We start from the raw sequence: 17,845 nt of genomic DNA, 5'->3' as shown, positions 1-17,845 counted from the left end.
GCCCCAGTCACCGAATCAATCCATCTCCCAGAGAGCCTTCCCCTCCTGCACCTGCCCTCCACCCTCCCAAGCATGATGTCCCTTTCCAAGGACAGGTCCCTCCTTACAGCATGATAAAAGTATGTCAGACGGAGCCTCAGAATCCTTGCCTCCAAGGAGCAGCCCAGTTTAAGCCTCTTCAGGATGAATCTGTTTGTTTTCTTAGTAGTCCATGGTACCCTCAGCACTCTTTTCCAACACCAAAGCTCAAAAGCATCAATTCTCCTTCTATCCTCCCTGGTCATTGTCCAGTTCTTTGATGCATAAGAAGTGATTGTAAAGACCATGGCCTGTACCAGACACACCTTAGTCTCCAGAGACACATCATTGCTTTTGAGTACCTTAGGCCCCTAACAGCAGACTTCCCCATCGCAATATGTCTTTTAATTTCCTGGCTGCTGGTGCCAAGAGTGTTGATTGTGGAGCCAAGCAGACTAAAGCTGTGAACAATCTTCACCATCCATCCTGATGTTGACCATATCATCTTTCAATGAATGCTGTGTGTGCAGGTGTTGTGGCAGTTTTCGGACGTGAAGGACTGCTCTGCCTCCAGGAGCCAGGCAAGCCAGGCTTGGCCTAGGGTTTAAGGCAGCAGAGGGCTTCAACCCCGGAAGGAGAAGAGGGGAGAGGCAGCCATGTTCTCCCAGGTTTGCTCCACCCAGGGTTTCTATGACCTGGTTGCCAGAGAGACCATGGTGTTGTGTGCGCAGATGTTGTGGCAGTTTTTGGATGCGAAGGACTACTTTGCCTCCAGGGTTGCTACAACTGTCTTTCAACTTTCAAGCATGGAATTACAAAGGAAGAGGAACAGTTGTAAGCAGACCCTAGTGATTGGAATATGGAATGTGAGAACCATGAATGTAGGAAAATAGAAGTTGTTAAGAAAGAAATGGAATTCCAAAATCTCTGTAGATGTTCATGGAAATGAAAAATAAATAAATAAATATTTTTAAAAAGGGAAAAAAAGAAAGAAAGAAATGGAACGCAGAAATATTGACATATTAGGCAGCATTGGAGAGATTAGATGGACTGGCATGGGGTATTTTGAGTCAGATGACCATATGATATAGTACTCAAGAGATGAAAAGATGAGGAAAAATGGGGTTGCCTTCATAGTGAAAAAAGTAATTTCTAGATACATCTTGAAGTACAACATTGTGAGTGATAGGATTATATCCATATGCTTACAAGGAAGTCCTGTGAATACCACTATCATTCAGATATATGCACCAACAACCAGAGCCAAAGAAGAAGAAATAGATGATTTCTACCAACTCTTACAGTCGGAGATAGATCGAACATGCAATCAAGATACATTGATAATAATGGGTGACTGGAATGCGAAAGTTGGGAATAGAGAAGAAGAATCAGTAGTTGGAAAACATGGGCTTGGTGACAGAAATGAAGCTGGAGATAGAATGATTGAATTTTGTACAATCAATGACTTATTCATTGCAAATACGTTTTATAAGAAACATAAACGCAGATTATACACATGGATTTCACCTGATGGTATGCATAGGAATCAGATCGATTACATCTGCGGAAAAAAACCACTGGAGAAGCTCAATATCAGCTGTGAAAACTAGGCAATATTGCGACATAAAGCTTAAATTTGCTTTTCAGTTCTTTCAACTTGAGAAAGAAATGTTTATTTCTCTAAAACATAATACATATAAAAATATGTATTGAATTAATGAAAACAAATTAAAAACCCTTCAAAGACAGTTTATTAACAGTGATGAGTACAGGGAAAGGTCAGCAGTTCAAATCTACCAGCAGTTCTCTGGGAGAAAGATAGAAAGTTGCCTCTCAAAGACTTGCAGCCTTAGAAACCCAGTTGATGATTGCTAAAAATTAGAATTGACTCGAAGGCATTGAGTTTGATTATTTTAATTTAGTTCAATGGAGTCCAAGCTTCCTTTATATCTATGTCTGGAGACCCTACACAGCAAAATGTGCATACGGTTTTATCCAGCAACCACCAGTTGTCACCTGCCTCAGAGCAATGGTGCCCCAGTGTGGAAAAACATTCCTGGCTTATCACTCAATCAGCTAGTACTGGCATGCTTTTACATTTAGTGGAATTTTCCATTTAACTAAAAGATATTTACAAACTTGAGATTTTTATTTATTTTTTTATCTTGCCATTGGGCATCTGACACATGGCACTGGAACTTATTTTGAACTCTGTGCATCTACAATGTTATAAAGCAGTAAGCTGAATAAAGTTACTGTGTCCTCTAGTGCTGTTTCTAGGAAAAGAATCTGTCTCAAAGTTCAATCTTCTTTTGTCTCCAGATTCTTATCCATGGAAGTTAACTATACACATTCTTTTATTGTAACTGGGAATTTGCTTCCAATTTCAAGGCAGCTATCTTGTTGGAAATTGATTGCCACATACCTAGGTATTTCTCACTTTTCAAGTGGTAATTGAAGAGTATCTTCTTCTTCTCTGGGGATGTTTTAAAGGATATTGGAAAATTTTTAGGTGTTGTTAGCTTCTCAGCAGAGGATGAATCTATGACCCCAATTTTGAATAATTCTTCAAGTGAAAATGGTTTTATGTTATACTGATCTTTGTTTTTGAACCCTAAGTCCAAGTGTATCATGTTTACAGAGCAAAAGTCACCTATATTTTTAATCCCACGACATTGAATCCCTGCACAGACATACTTCTAGGAAATCACACCTAGAAAAGTTAATCTTTTCCATTACTCCCATGAAAATAGTCAAGAATCCTGAAGGTTAGGTAGTTTTATGTAGTCATTTTTAATGTTTTTTTCTTTGTGTGAGCCATAATTCTTAATAGGCCCACCAAGAGGACCCAGTCTTCTTTTTAAGGAATTTACAGTCTATTTGCAGAAAAAAAGGATAGATTAAATTAGATTGCATCCAAAAAGATATCTTCAGGATATTAAGAAATCTACTTACACATATGGTTACCTCTTCCTGCATTACTATTGAGGCATCCTCTTACATTTCTTTTTTGTTTTCATCTGACAATGACTGTAACAATGACTGTAACATGGTGAAGCACAAGACATTGTAAGATTCAGATTTGTTCAAAAAGCGGCTGTGAGTTGTACACAACTCGATGGCAACAACAATATTTTTTTTTTCTCTTTAGATTATATTATAGACCTTACTCTCTCTGGAATCACTATATCCCAAAGCCCCACCACAACAACAACATTCAAAACCCATTTATAGGTTACTCATTCTTATGCTTAAATTTTCTTCTCTCTTTTCATTTCAGCAAGTAAATCATCTGATTCAAAATGCCCCATGCCAGTCCATCTCATTTTACCAATATCTAGTATAATAGTATCAACAGAGAGAGAGAGAGAGAGAGAGAGAGAGAGAGAGAGATCAGCTGGCCCAGCAGACAGAAAGTGATGCTACCAACCCAAAGGTATTTAACTTTTAATCTGCAGCCCTTGTGCCTGTCTTTCATTGTTTTTGTTCAGACATTCCTCTAGGTCGTATAGCCCTGCTGTCCAAGTTGCCCTACTGTGGTCACTTGTGCTTGCTGTGAGGCTGAACACTGTGACACTGATGTGTCAAATGTGTTAATGGTTGACTTCCCAATGCGGACAGAGAGTGGGGTGGAGCTCCCCGATTAAAACAAGCTTGGAAGGAGGAGTGGCATCCAATTTCATAATAGCTTGCCTCTGGAAACTCTATGAACCTGGAGAGAGGATGAAAGGCACCCAGGCGTCGTCGAGGACTCTCCTTCATAGGGTTGCTATGAGTCGCCTGCGACTCTACGGCACTTAACAACAATAACAACAAATATGTCAATATCTATGCATTCCATTTCTTTCTTGCCAATGTCCAATTTTTCTACATTTACGCTTCTCATATTCCATGTTCCAATCACTAGTGTCTGCTTACAACTGTTCCTCCTCCTTTGAGTTTCCATATTTGAGGGCTCAGCCTCAGTTGCCAAATCTGCTAGTCTAAGTGTGCTCTATTGTACATAGGGTTTTCAAAGCCCTATTATTTCAGAAATGGATGGTCAATCCTTCTTCCTAGTCTTTCTTAATATGAATGTTCAGATTTAGAAGAGTATCTGACATAAGCATTTTACAGAAAGGAGCTTTATTAGTTAAAAAAATCATCTCTAGATCCATCTTGAAATGCAATGTTGTGAATGACAGGATACTATCCATACATGTACTAGGAAGTCCAGGGAATACCACTATCATTCAAATATATGCACCAACAACTACGTCCAAAGAGCATGAAACAGAAGATTTTTACCAATTTTTGCAGTCAGAAATCTATCAAACATACAATGAAGATGCATTAATAATAATGGGTGAATGAAATGCAAAAGTTGGGAACAGAGAATTGGTAGTTGGAAAACATGGATTTGGTGACAGACATGAAGCTGGAGATAGAATGATAGAATTCTGCACAATCAATGATTTATTCATTGCAAATACTTTTTTTATTACATAAATTAAAAAAAATTCTTTTTTTAATTGAAATTTTAATGGAAGTTTATAGAGAACTTTGATTTCCATTTATTCATTGTTACACATTTTCTTTCCTGACCCCACACCCCCCGAATTAGCTTTTTTCTTTGGAGAAAATTCTTTCATTGTTATACAGTTCCCCCCTCTCAGTCCACTTTACTTTGCAGCTCTTACTCTGGACATTTGTCATACCAATAATACCCAATCATATATTCCTTTTATATTGCTCTCTCCCTTGTTTGTTTCAATGCCATGTACATTATGCCCTCTTTGCTTAGTTTCCTCCAAACCCTCATGTCAGCCCTGTTTTACAACAGTGACATTACACAGTATTTGTCCTTTTGTGACTGATACATTTCACTCAGCATAATGTCTTCCAAGGTCACCCATTTTGTATAATATTTCATGAATTCTTTGTTTTTCAGTGCTGCATAGTATTCCATTGTAATATACCACAGCTTCTCCATCCATCCGTTTGTTGATGGACACTTGGGTTGTTTCCAACTCTTTGCAACAATAAACATAGGTTTGCATTTATCTGCTTAGGTGGCAGTTCTGGTTTCTTTAGGTTATATTCCCAGTAGTAGAATTGATGGGTCAAATGGTATTTTTATTTCTAATTTTTTGAGAAAGTGCCATACTGCCTTCCATAGTGGTTGCACCATTTTACACTCCCACCAACAATGAATAAGGGTTCCAGTTTCTCCACAACCTCTCCAGTATTTGTTGATTGCTGCTCTGTTGAATTTTGAGATTCTTACTGGGGTGAGATGATATCTCATAATTGTTTTGATTTGCATCTCTCTTAGAGATAGGGATTTTGAACATTTTTTCATGTGTCTTTTGGCCATCTGAATGTCTTCTTTGGTGAAATGTCTACTCATATCCTATGCTCATTATATTGATTTACTTTAAAAGTTTGTATACATTGTTTTTCACACCAAATCTTTCTTGTTTTCTTAATTTCTTAATTCACCCCTCCCTCCACCCATCACATTGTGTCCCCTACCCATCCTCTACTCTGTGTTCCCACCTCTTGGATCCTCATACACATTTCACTATTTATCTATTTCTACAATAATAGTCTTATGTAATATTTGTCCTTATGGGACTGAGTTAGTTCACTTAGAGTAATGCTCTCCAGTTTTTTCCAAATTAGATTGTAATTTACAAAATCATTGTTCCTGCATGCTCTATAGTATTCTGTTGTGCAAATGTCCCATAATTTCTCAATCCATTTGACGGTGGTTGGACATTTGGATTATTTCTATATTCTTGGAATGTTTAATAATGCTTTTATCAACATTGGTGTACAAGTCTCCATTTGTGCCTCAGTTCTCACTTTCTCAATATATAGTCCTAGCAGTGTAATAGCTGTTTCTTATGGAATTTGTATGTTCAGCTTTCTGAGGAAATGCCAAACTGCCATGCAGAGTAGTTGTACCACTTTAACAATCCCACCAACAATGTATAAGAGTTCCTAACTCTCCATATCCTCTACAATATTTATTATTTGCTGTCCTGTTAAACTTTGCCATGGCTACTAGGGTGAGATGGTATCTTATTGTGGTTTTGATTTACATCTCTTATTGCCAGTGTTGTTCATGTGTTTGTTGGCCATCTGAATATATTTCTCTGTGAAAACTCTTTTCCACGTCTTTTGCTCATTTTGTAACTGGATTATCAGTCTTTTTCTTGTGGAGGCCCTGTAGGATTCTGTAAACTTTTGATATGAGACCCCTTGTTTGAAATGTTATCGTCAAATGTTTTTTACCAATCAGCAGGTTTTCTTTTCACTCTGTTGGAAAAAGTTTTTATGCACACAGGGCTTTAATCTTTAGAAAGTTCTCTCCAGATTGTGAATTTCTGGCTGTATTTGGCAGTCTCTTTATACCTTGGACTAGCACTTCTAAGCTTGAACCCTGTTTTGTCTCTGATTACCTTTGTGATTTTGGACTTTACTCCCAGGTCTCTGATCCACCTTGAGTTATTTTTGTGTGTGATATGAGATGTGGATCCTGTTTCATCTTTCTCCAGGGAACAGTCTAATTTTGCCAGCACTGCTTGTTGAAGAGGTTGTCACTTCCCCCATTTGATAGATTTGATTTCTTTGTTGAATATCAATTGATCATAGATAGCTGAGTCCATTTTTGGGCTCTCAATTCTGTTCCATTGGTCTATGTGCCTGTCATTGTACCAGTACCATGCATTTTGGGTTATTATCTCTGTGCAGTCGGTTTTGAGGTTAGAGAGTGTGATGCTTCCCACTCCATTTTTGCTTTTCAGAAGTACTTTAATTACTCAGGGTCTCTTTCCTTTCCAAATAAACTCGACAATTTCCCTTTAAATCTCCATGAAAAATGAATTTGGTATCTGTATTGGGATTCATTGCACATACTTTTTGTAAGAAACAGACATAGGTTATACACAAGGATTTCACCTGATGGTAAGCATGAGAATCAGATCGATTACATCTGTGAAAAGAATTGCTGGAGAAGCTCAATATCAGCAGTGAAAATTAGGCAAAGTGCTGATTGTGGAACAGAACACTAACTACTCATACGCAAGTTCAAGCTGAAGCTAAAAAAAATTAAATAAAACCAACAGGAACCACAATTTGATCTTAACTTTATCGCATTTGAATTTCAAAACCAACTCAGGAACCGATTTGAGGTTTTGAACACTAATGACTGAAGACCTGATGAGCTGTGGGAAGATACCAAGATCATTCATGAAGAATTTAAAAGGTCATTAAAAGACAGAGGAGGAAGTAAAGACCAAGATGGATGTCAGACAAGATTCTCAATATTACACTAGAGGACCAAGAAGCTAAAGCAAAGGAAAGAAATCAAGACATTAAGGAGCGGAACAGAAGGTTTCAATGACCAGCATGGGAAGACAAAGTAAAGTATTATAATGAAATGTGCAAAGAGCTGGAGTCAGAAAGTCAAAGGGGCCAAACTCGCTGGACATTTCCTAAGCTGAAGGAATTGAAGAACAAACTCATACCTTGAGTTGCAATACTTAAGGATGCTTTGGGCAGAATAGTAAATGATCCAAAAAGCATTAAAAGAAGATACAAAGAGTATACAAAGTCACTGTATCAAAAGGAATTGGAATGAGGGAGTTTTTCTTTTGCTTTTCAAGGAGAGGAGCAAATGGGGGGGGGAGGGGGGAGGGGTTTGTGCGGGGAGAAGGGTGCAACAATGAATGAATGGAATCCCCAAATCTCTGTAGATGTTCATTGAAATGAAAAATAAACAACCTAAATTAAAAAAAAAAAAAAGGAATTGGTTGAGGCATAGGAACTTCATGAAACAACATATGAGCAAGAGCCTATGGTGATAAAGGAAGAAGTTCAAGCTGCTCTGAAAGAACTGGAAAAATAAAACAAAAAACAAAGTCCCAGGAATTGATGGCAAACCAATTTAAATATTTTAACAGATAGACACTGCCCTGGACACACTCATCAAGTTGTGCCGAGAAACCTGGAGGACAACCACCTGGCCAACTGACTGGAAGAAATCCATATTTGTTCCTATTCAAAGAATGGTAACCTGACAAAATGTGGAAATTGCAAAAAATATAATATCACATGCAAGAAAGATTTTGCTGAAAATTATCAAAAACCTACTGGAGCAGCACATCAACAAAGACCTGCATGATGTGCAGGCTGGATTTAGAAGAGGTAGTGGTACTAGGGATATTATAGCTGATGTTAGATGGATCTTGGCTGAAAAGCAGAGAGTACGAGAGGAATGTCTATCTTTGTTTAATTCACTGTGCAAAGGCATTTGACTAAGTGGATCACAACAAACTGGCTAACTCTGAGATGAATGGGCATCCCATAACACTTGATTGTGCTTATGTGAAACCTATGCTTGGACCAAGAAGCAGTCCTCAGGGCAGAGCAGGAAAACACCACATGGTTTAAAATCAGGAAAGGAGTGCATCAGGGATGCGTCATGTCTCTATACCTTTTCAATTCATATGCAGAACAGATCAGTCTGGAAGTAGGGCTTTATGAGGAGGAATGTAGCATCAAGATTGGAGGAAGACTCATAAACAAACTATGATATGCAAATGATGCAACCTTGCTTGATAAATCTGAAGAAGACCTGAAGCACTTGCTGCAAAAGTTTAAGAACTGCAATCTTCTATATGGATTGAAGCTCAACATGAAGAAGAAAAAGATTCTCATCTCTGGGCCAATTGGCAGCATCATGATAGATGGAGAAGAGACTGAGGTTGTTAACAGTTATACCGTGCTTGGCTCCACAATCAACACTCTTCATACCAGCAGTCAGGAAATCAAAAGACAAATTGCATTGGGAAAATCTACTCTCAAAGACCTCTCTAGAGTGCTGAAAAGCAACAATGTCAGTGTAGAGACTATGGTGAGCCTAATCCAGGCTGTAGTCTTCACAATTACGTGTTATGTTTCAGAGAGCTGGACAATGATAAGGATGACAAAAGAAGAATCAATGCCTTTGAGTTGTGGTGCTGGAGAAGAGTCTTGAACATACCATGGACTGTAAAAAAAACAAATAGGTCTGTCTTAAGGAGGCTGAAATCAGGTTTCTCTTTGGAGGCTAGGATTTTGAAGCTCTGTCTCACATACTTCGGGCATGTGGCCAGCAGAGACCAGTCATTGGAGAAAAACATCATGCTTGGAAGGGTGGAAGGACAGTGCAGGAGAGGAAGATCCCAGATGAGATGTATTGATACAGTAAATGGGGTAATAGGGGTTACTGACTTAGATTTAGTGAGGCTGACTCAGGATAGGGGAGGGTTCAGAGCTACTGTACATAGGATCACTATGGGTCGTAGGATACTTGATGGCACATAATAACAGCAACATGCAGGACAGATCATGTGGAGGCTGGGCTCTATGTGGAGGAATGTGGCATCAGGATTGGAGGAAAACACATCAACAATCTGTGTTATGCAGATGACATAAACTTGCTTGCTAAAACTGAGGAGGACTTGAAGCACTTGCTGCAGAAAGTCAAGGACTGCAGCCTTATATATGGATTGAAGGTCAACATCAAGAAAACAAAGATTTCCACCACTGGGCCAATTAGTAGCATCATGATAGACTATAAAAAGATTTGGATTGTTAACAAATTTAGTTTGCATGGCCCCACAATCAACACTCTGGTTACCAGCAGCCAGGAAATCAATTGGAATGAGGGAGTTTTTCTTTTGCTTTTCAAGGAGAGGAGCAAAGGGGGGGGGGCGGGGGGAGGGGTTTGTGTGGGGAAAAGGGTGCAACAATGAATGAATGGAATTCCAAAATCTCTGTAGATGTTCATTGAAATGAAAAATAAACAACCTAAATTAAGAAAAAAAAAGATTAATTACCCTGAAAAATCTGCTATCAGGGACCTGTCCAGAGTACTGAAGAGCAGTGATGTCAATCTAGAGACTAAGGTGCACCCAATCCAGGCTATAGTCTTGCTAATTTCTTTCTATGCATTCAAAAAGCTGGACAATGACTAGACATGATATAAGGAGAATTGATGACTTTGAGCTGTGGTTCTGGAGAAGAGTACTGAATATACCATGGACTGCTAGAAGAACAAACAGGTTCATCCTAGAGAGGATAAAACCAGGCTGCTCCTTGGAGGCAAGGCTTCTGAAGCTTCATCTGATATACTTTGGGTATGTTGCAAGGAGGGACCAGTCCTTGGAGAGGGACATTTTTCTTGGGAAGGTGGGGGAACAACACAAGAGAGGAAGGCCCTTGTTGATTATGGATTGATTCATTGACTGGAATAATAGGTGTTTAGAGACTAATGTTGGCACAGGCTAGAGCAGGGTTTAGAGCTGTTGTACATATGCTCGCTTGAGTTGCAAGTGACTTGACAACACATAACAATAACAACTTTTCCTTTCATCCAATCATTCTCATTCACTAATTTATAAATATTGAAGACTTATCATCCTATGTAAGTCATTAAGTGGTGTGAATGGTTAACATGCTTTCCTGCTATTTGAAAGCTATAGGTTCAAGAGGCAACTTGGAAGAGAATGCTGGTAATCCACTTCTGAGAAATGAATCCATGAGAACCCTATGAATCCTAGATCTACTTTAATGTACATGTGGATGAACTGGATTGGAGTCAAGTCAAGAGCCACACAGTAACATCAGAGTCTGCTTAAATAAAACTAAAGGAAGTTTTGTTCAGAATAAAGGGAATATGAATTGTATCCTTGTATCCAGTGAAAATGGTCATTTGGTAAGACCACTAAAAGGATATATTCTTATACTGTTGGGTCAGGAACTAAAGGTTACAAAATTCACAGCTGTCTATAAGACTTACAGGAGAGTTAGGGGCAGGGCACTCAAAAAAGGGGAATTTGGAAATGATAGATCTCTCAACAACTTCGTTTTACTTTGATCCATAATCAATATACTTGGTACTAGCAGTCAGGAATCAGGAAAAGTATTATATTGGGAAAGTCTGTAGTCAAGATCCTCTCCAAATTATTGAGGAACAGTGATGTCAGTTTGAGAACTAAGATGTACCTGATTCAGGTCATGGTCTTTTCAGTCACTTGCCATGCATCTGAGAGCTAGACAATGAGTAATGATGACAGAAGAAGAATTGATGTCTTTGAACCGTAGTGTTGGAGAAGGGTGCTGAATATCCCACAGACTACCAAAAGAACAAACAACTATGTCTTGAAGAAAATGCAGCAAGAGTGCTGCTTGGATGCAAAGATCAAGAGTCTTCATCTCACATACTTTGAGCATGTTGCTAGGAGAAGCTATTCATAAGAGAGGGATATCATATTTGGGAGGATAGACGGATGGTGAAGGAGAAGAAGACCCTCAACGAGGTGAAGTGACATAATGACTGCAGCAATGAGTCTGAAGGTTTTTTGAGATGGTGAGATGCACAGGATAGGGCTGGGTTCAGATCTGCTGTTCATAGGGTCACTATGAGTTGTACTTGACTTGACAGTACCTAGCAACAACAATGGGGATTTTTAAAGTTCTAAACTTTCAGATTTAGCTTGTTAGATTGATGTGCTCAAGGCATATTTTGGGGGAATTCAATTTCCAGCTTTTTTTTGTAGTATCCCAGAGTTTGCAATTTTTACCTCCCAGGGACCTCTATATTCACTAAACCAAACTCAATCCAGTACTGTTGAGTAATTCCAGTTTGTGAAGAACCTCCACTACTGTCCATCTTTCTTCCTTGAAGTACCAGATTTAAACTCCTGACCTTTTGGTTAGCAACATATGTTACACATTAAAACACTTGGACTCATTCAATTTGTGACCTAAAAAGCTACTGGTAAAATCTAGGCCTGGTCTGTTGAACTGATGATCAATGTTTCAAGTTGCCAGATGTCATTGTTGTAATCCTCCAGTCAGAACGGACATATAACTGAGCCTCCAGAGGGTTTTCAGAGGCAGTTTAATTGCACGGGAGGAGATTACCTATCCTTCTCCAGCAGAGCAGCTAATGGATTTGAGGTGTATGTCTTTGGGATCCTTACCAGGAGGCCACCAGAGCTACCTAGTAAAACTGAACAGTGGTCTGTTGACAGATGGTCAATGTTTCAAACTGCCAAATGAGTTGACTTAATTAAAAATAGTAGTAACTTGTGTAATGTGATCACATTTACGGAGCATTGTGAGGGTTGTACTGGATCAATGTGCTTAGTATTCTTATGATTCTTCCTGACCTGGCCCTGGAGCCCTCCCTCTCATCCTTTTCTGGCTAATTACATTAACCTTCAGTCTCACCTAAGAGTTTCTGGTGGCACAACCGTAAAGAGCTTGGCTATTAACCCAGAGGTTAGTGATCTGAAGCAGCCCAGCTATTCTAGGAGAGAAAAATCTGGTAATCAGCTCCTGTAAAGATTGTAGCCTAGGACAGTTCTACCTCTGTCACATGAATTCCTATTAATTGAAATAATCTTGGTTGTATCTAATAACAAATGAGGTCTGAGATTATAAAGTTTGGGCTGAGCAGTCTTTCTTGTCCCCTTACACATACTTTCACTGTTTTTCCCATGTTACAATATTAGCTGTCTCTGGATTTTGAACAATATTTTCTAAATGTATCTTTAAATTGAATTTGCAGGTAAGAGGTCCACTGGTTCTTATTTTGCATTAAAAGACTTAAGCATTTAAGGATAACTCCTTTAACCTCCTACTCCCAATTCTGTAGATTATGAAATGCCAAGGGAGTCAGCAAAGAATTATGCTTTAGCTTGCATATAATTACTTTAAGGAAAAAAAGCATGAAAAGACTCATTGTCTTTTCAGTGATTAAAAATCTCCATTTATAGCAAGTAAGGGCAATTGTGATGAAGAATTTGTTGGGAGCGAGGGTTGGTTCAATTGTTTCAAAGTGAGAACAAATTTATTTTAAAGGATAAGTACAAAAAAAAAAAAAAAGGCTGAATACAATTGTCCGAGTCCCTTAATACAGGGACTTACTGTACTAATTGCATTGTTTTATTCCCTCAAGGAGCCTTTCCTTGCCTCCTTCTTTTCCACCCACCTTTCCCTTCTTCTCCCCCTTCCTCTTTTTTCTTCCCTCCCCCTGCCTTTTATAGCATCTCCCATCATGTCAAGAAAAATATCTATGTCTGGTTGTGGTGAGGGGTCTACTGATGAGATTTGTTATGCCAATTAACATCCTAGGAATTGACTTGTTTTCCACTTGCTTCTCTGGGAATTTAAGAAATATTAATTATTTTCAAAGCGGAAGCAAGTGGCTTAGCGGTAAGGAGTTACGCTGTTAATCCAAAGGCAGAGTGTTTGAATCCACCAACTGCTTTTGAGAGAAAGATTGCAGGCAGTTTGCTCTCTTATGATTTACTGTCTCTAAAAACCTGCTGTGAATGGATTCTACACAACAGTACACAACAACAACAACAATCAAAAAAAGCTTTATGGCTACTTATACCTAAGTTAATAAATGATAAGTTTATTATCACATTAATGCTATTAATAACACATTATCGATACACATTAGTGTATGTATATCAGTCTAGTTTCTTTCTTAGTGATTTTAAAGGAAATGGCCTCATCCATATTCTCATCTTATTTGACCATTTGTGGTAATTGTTTGGGCTCAAGTTGACCTTTCCACCTAACCAGTTCTTCTGTGTTGCGCGCAAGTGGTGGCCCGTATGGGGAACCTTCAAAACCGAAACTAAGTAAGTAAGTTTGCAGGTAAGTTAAAGTGCACTTCTAAGGATCCCCGGGATAGGGACGAAGCAAGGATCCCCGGACTAGGGACGGAGCAAAAATCAAATTGAGAACATAGCAGAGGAGTACTTAACTGCTATAAAGCCATGGGAACACAAAGCTCTAAAGCGAAACTAGAAGATACTTTACTGCAACTGCTAAGAGCGCGAGGGCTACGGTTGAGATCCTTCCGCACCCTCGTTCCTTTCCTCAATGCAGTAGAGAAATATGCAGGATGGTTCTTAGATACTGGACACTTAACCCTCCCTAGTTGGGATAAATTAGGCAGGGATCTTAAAGCTAAAGTAAGAGAAGCAGGAAATCAGCGCCATCTTGTAATGGAGGACCATGCGCGCGTTCATGGCCCTCCACACTTCTGGTTCTCTTATTACTGCTGATAGTACTTTTTAATTCTTGGTGTTCACCTCATTGCCTCTCTTTTATCAGATAGTGAACTAGTTAAGATTTGATATGGCTATGCATTATAGTCAGCCTTCCAACAATGCTTAAGTAGATAAGGATTTATTTGTTATTATGAGACAAGAAGCCCTTGGAAAGTTGTGTTTTCTTTTATATTTTTCAATCTATCAAGGATATGCCTTACTTTTTAACATATCTCTACATGTCACCTAACACATAATGTGGAGAAAATACAGGAAAAAATACAGGAGAAAATATAGGAATGTTGTTACTGTTGTTATGTGCTGTTGAGTTGACTGCAACTTATAGCGATCCTATGCACAATAGCTCTGAACCATGCCCTATCCAGGAGCCAGTCCTACTGCTTCCAACACGCCTATGCCCATTTCCCCAGTTATTGTGTCGATTCATCTCATTCAGGTTTCCCTCTCCTGTATTGTCCCTCCAGCCTTCCGAGCATGATGTCCTTCTCAAAGTGCTGGTGTCTCCTGCCAACATGCCCAAAGTATGTGAGGCGGAGTTTCAAAATCTTTGTCTCCAAGAAGCAACTTGATTCCACAGTCTCCAGAACTGACCTGTTAGTTTTCTTGGCAGTCCATGGTATGTTTAATGATCTTCTCCAGCATTACAACTCTATGGTATTAATTCTTTTTCTGTTCCTTTTGGTCATTGTCCAGCTCTCTGATGCGTAGTATGTAATTTCAGTCTCTAAACTGATATTATTGGTCTCTAACACTCTAGAGAGGTCCCTGACAACAGTTTTCACCAAAGTAATGTGATTTTCTGATGCCAAGAGTGTTGATTATTGGACCCAAATAAGCTGAATTTGTTGACAACCTCAATCTCTTCTCCATCCATCATAGTGCTGCCAGTTGGCCCGGTGGTGAGAATCTTTGTCTTCTTTTTTCTGAAAGGGGGCGGGGAAACATTTCCAATTTTTATTCTTAAAAATAGGAATCAAGCTTCGTGAGCCTCGCGGCACCATGTATCCAACACTGTGCTCCCTCGCGCGCCAGTCTCGCCTCGTGGGGTCTCCGGCCTCGGCTTCAGCCCCGGCTCGTGGCGGCGCGGTCGTCCTCCCTTTCCGGCTCTGGGACTCTGTTCGCATGGCGAGCCAAAATTCCTTTCGAATAGAATATGACACCTTTGGAGAACTAAAGGTCCCAAATGATAAGTATTACGGTGCTCAGACAGTGAGATCTACCATGAACTTCAAGATTGGAGGTGCAACAGAACGGATGCCTATTCCAGTTATTAAAGCTTTTGGCATCTTAAAGTGAGCAGCCGCTGAAGTGAACCAAGGTTATGGGCTTGATCCAAAGCTTGCTAATGCAATAATGAAGGCCGCAGATGAGGTAGCTTGAAGGTAAATTAAATGATCATTTTCCTCTGGTGGTATGGCAAACTGGGTCAGGAACCCAGATGAATATGAATGTGAATGAAGTCATTAGCAATAGAGCAATTGAAATGTTAGGAGGTGAACTTGGCAGGAAGAAACCTGTGCATCCTAATGATCACGTTAATAAAAGCCAGAGCTCAAACGATACTTTTCCTACTGCGATGCACATTGCCGCTGCAGTGGAGGTTCATGAAGTACTGATACCAGGACTGCAGAAGCTCTATGATGCCCTCAATGCAAAATCCAAGGAGTTTGCCCAGGTCATCAAAATTGGGCGAACTCACACGCAGGACGCTGTTACACTTACTCTTGGACAGGAATTTAGTGGTTATGTTCAACAAGTGAAATATGCAATGATGAGAATCAAAGCTGCCATGCCGAGGATCTATGAGCTCGCAGCAGGAGGCACTGCTGTGGGTACTGGGTTAAATACAAGAATTGGCTTTGCAGAGAAGGTTGCAGCCAAAGTGGCTGCCATCACAGGCTTACCTTTTGTCACAGCACCAAATAAATTTGAAGCTCTGGCTGCTCATGATGCCTTGGTTGAACTCAGTGGAGCCATGAACACCGCTGCCTGTAGTCTGATGAAGATAGCAAATGATATCCGTTTTTTGGGTTCTGGTCCCCAATCAGGGCTGGGAGAACTGATTTTGCCTGAAAATGAACCAGGAAGCAGCATCATGCCAGGAAAGGTGAATCCCACGCAGTGTGAAGCAATGACCATGGTGGCCGCGCAGGTCATGGGGAACCACGTTGCCGTCACCGTTGGAGGCAGCAGTGGACACTTTGAGTTGAATGTTTTCAAGCCAATGATGATTAAAAATGTGTTGCACTCAGCCAGGCTGCTGGGGGATGCTTCTGTTTCCTTTACAGAACACTGTGTGGTGGGCATCCAGGCCAACACAGAAAGAATCAGCAAGCTCATGAGCGAGTCTCTGATGCTGGTGACAGCACTCAATCCTCATATAGCGTATGACAAGGCTGCAAAGATTGCTAAGACAGCACACAAAAATGGATCAACCTTAAAGGAAACTGCCATTGAACTTGGATATCTCACAGCCGAACAATTTGATGAGTGGGTAAAACCTACAGACATGTTAGGTCCAAAATAATTGAAATATATTTATAATAAAAAAATCACGTTCTAGAAAAAGAAAAAAAAATAGGAATCAAAATTGCAAAGGAAGGTTTATAGTCACTTCTGAATGAGAGGGTCATTTTGGAACATCACAAGAACACATACTTAGATGGAAATCTAGTTAAACTGTGTTTGCTCCTCAGGTTGCATTCATTCCTGCATTTTCTCAATCAGTTCTTCCTTGTATTTGCCTTTCTCTTTTCCAACTTGCTGAGATTTGGCTTTATGTTCAAGAATTTTTTTCCAATCTTTATCCAGTTTCAGCCTGGAGATAACCTCCTTGCCTGGGTGAATGCCCACACGCAGTTATACATTTGCCTTCTCACGCTGCACTCTTTCAATGTGGATGACGTATTTCTTTCTGTACACCTGGACTACCTTGCCAATTTGCTGACCTTTGTAGTGTCCTCACACCACCTGGACCTCATCTTCCTTGCAAATGGGCATGGAGCACACGTTGTACTTCTGCCGCAGCTCCTTGGACAGAGGGGAGGACATGATATTCCTGCGCACATGCGAGGAGGCATTGAAGTGGTGTTTGCAGTTCTTGCTGCAGTCTGAGGTAGCAAAAGGGTTGAACTTCATGGTGATAGCCATCCGGCAGCGTCAGGCTTTCTTCTCAAATCTTTGTCTTCTTGATGCTGAGATTTAATCCATATTGAAGACTATAGTCCTTGACCTTCTGCAGCAAATGCTTCAGGTCCTCATCAGTTTCAAGCAAGCATATGTGTCATATGCCTAACACAGGTTGTTGATGAGTCTTTCTCCAATTCTAACCCCACATTCCTCCTCATGTAGTGCAGCCTACTGGATTATCTGTTCTGCATAGATTGAAAAGGTATTGAGAAAGAACACATCCCTGATACATTCATTTCCTGATTTTGAACCATACAGTCTTTCCCAGCTCTGTTCGGAGGACTAATTCCTGGTCCAAGTATAGGTTTCACATGAGCACAGTAAAGTGTTCTGAGACTCCCATTCTTAATGTTAGCCACAACTTGTTGTGATCCGTACAAATACTTTTGCATAGTCAATGAAACACAGAGATATATTTCTCTGGTACTCTCTTCTTTCAGCTAAAGCCCATCTGACATTAGCTACAATGTCCCTAGTGCCATAGCCTCTTCTAAATCCAGCTTGCACTCTGG

The 17,845-nt window shown here is 39.9% G+C and overlaps 2 pseudogenes; one reads left to right on the top strand and one right to left on the bottom strand.

Moving 5' to 3' along the window:
- The first annotated feature begins 15,143 nt into the window (after positions 1 to 15,143).
- On the top strand, positions 15,144 to 16,671 carry LOC102860769 (annotated as a pseudogene).
- A 176-nt stretch (positions 16,672 to 16,847) lies between these two features.
- Positions 16,848 to 17,282, bottom strand: LOC102860360 (annotated as a pseudogene).
- Between the last annotated feature and the right edge of the window lie 563 nt (positions 17,283 to 17,845).

Source organism: Elephantulus edwardii, unplaced genomic scaffold (assembly GCF_000299155.1).
Source record: "Elephantulus edwardii isolate Elephantulus edwardi_28Jun2011 unplaced genomic scaffold, EleEdw1.0 scaffold00318, whole genome shotgun sequence".
NCBI classification, from domain to species: Eukaryota; Metazoa; Chordata; class Mammalia; order Macroscelidea; family Macroscelididae; genus Elephantulus; species Elephantulus edwardii.
The sequence above is the reverse complement of the archived record's forward strand: the minus strand, read 5'-3'. Positions and strand labels throughout refer to the sequence as shown.